The sequence below is a fragment of the Triticum dicoccoides genome, chromosome 6B (genome assembly GCF_002162155.2).
Source record: "Triticum dicoccoides isolate Atlit2015 ecotype Zavitan chromosome 6B, WEW_v2.0, whole genome shotgun sequence".
NCBI lineage: Eukaryota > Viridiplantae > Streptophyta > Magnoliopsida > Poales > Poaceae > Triticum > Triticum dicoccoides.
The window spans coordinates 251,492,657-251,493,848 of record NC_041391.1 but is presented as its reverse complement, the minus strand read 5'-3'; positions in this window follow the sequence as shown (position 1 = coordinate 251,493,848).

Genomic DNA, 1,192 nt, shown 5'->3' with positions numbered 1-1,192 from the left:
GACCGATCGACTAGTATATGTGTGGGGAAAGAGAGAGACCTAGCTATGTATTAAGGGAGATCGATCGACATCCATGGATATGTGTAGCAGACGAATAAGGTTGGGAAAAAGACAAAGGTAGAGCATCGGAGGATTGGTGGTGGAGTGGCATCTCACAAATGGTGGGAGAGGCCTTCTAGAAAAATGGAGGGTATGAGTGCAATATCAATAAGAGAGGGAGGGGGATGTCTGTCTGTCTATGCACGTGGGTGTGAGAGACGGGTCGGGAGGTATTCAAGGATGATGAGGGGAGAAGATATGGTTGTGGTAAGCATACGTAACTACATAGGAAGATCAACCGTCGTGTGTCCGAGAAAAGGAGACACATAACTAGCGAGGTAAGTGTATTGGTGCTTGGTGAAAACGAATTATGGTCGACCTGGCTATATGTAGGGAGATCAGTTCATATACACCCCTGCATGTGTTAGAAGCAAATAATGTCCGGAGAGGCAGACAGGGGGAGAGGGTGTGGCTAGGAGGTGGTGCGAGAGGCCTACCATGTCGAGGGGGAGGAGTGTGCGAGTATGTGATCAATGAAAAGAGGGGCGGGCATGTGCACCTGCGTGGAATCGTATTGGACATAGGGGGGGCATGGACGGTGAGAAGAGAAGAGGGGAAGTATATATGTGTTTGTTGTAGGCACACTTGGCTAGAGAGGTATATCGACCGGTGTGTGCCGGAAAGAAGGAGCCAGGGGCCTACACACACCGCTGGTGGACGACCTAAAGAGAAATAATGAACGTGCGCGATGGAGGGGACGCTAAGGGTGGGTGAGAGGGGGCGGGCGTGTGCATGCACGATAGAAAGTTAGCACTAGCTAGATACAAATATAAGAGGATCGTGAAGGTGTAAAAGACGAACAAAGATCATAATTCATTATAAAAAAGTGGATACGGATACTTGAAGAAGATATCATAATGTAGAACATTGATTATAATTTGGGCTAATGTGTGGCTTTTGCAACTCAGGTCTAAATACTTGTCATAATGTAGGGGGCGGGGCACTATACTTTGTGTGATAAACACGGTGTACGTATGGAACATGGTTTAGATTATGAATATATAGTTAGTACATCAAATGTACTATTATTTGGAATCAACATCAAGTGTATTCAAAAAATAGAATTCGAGTTCATGTAGTACACATAGTTCAT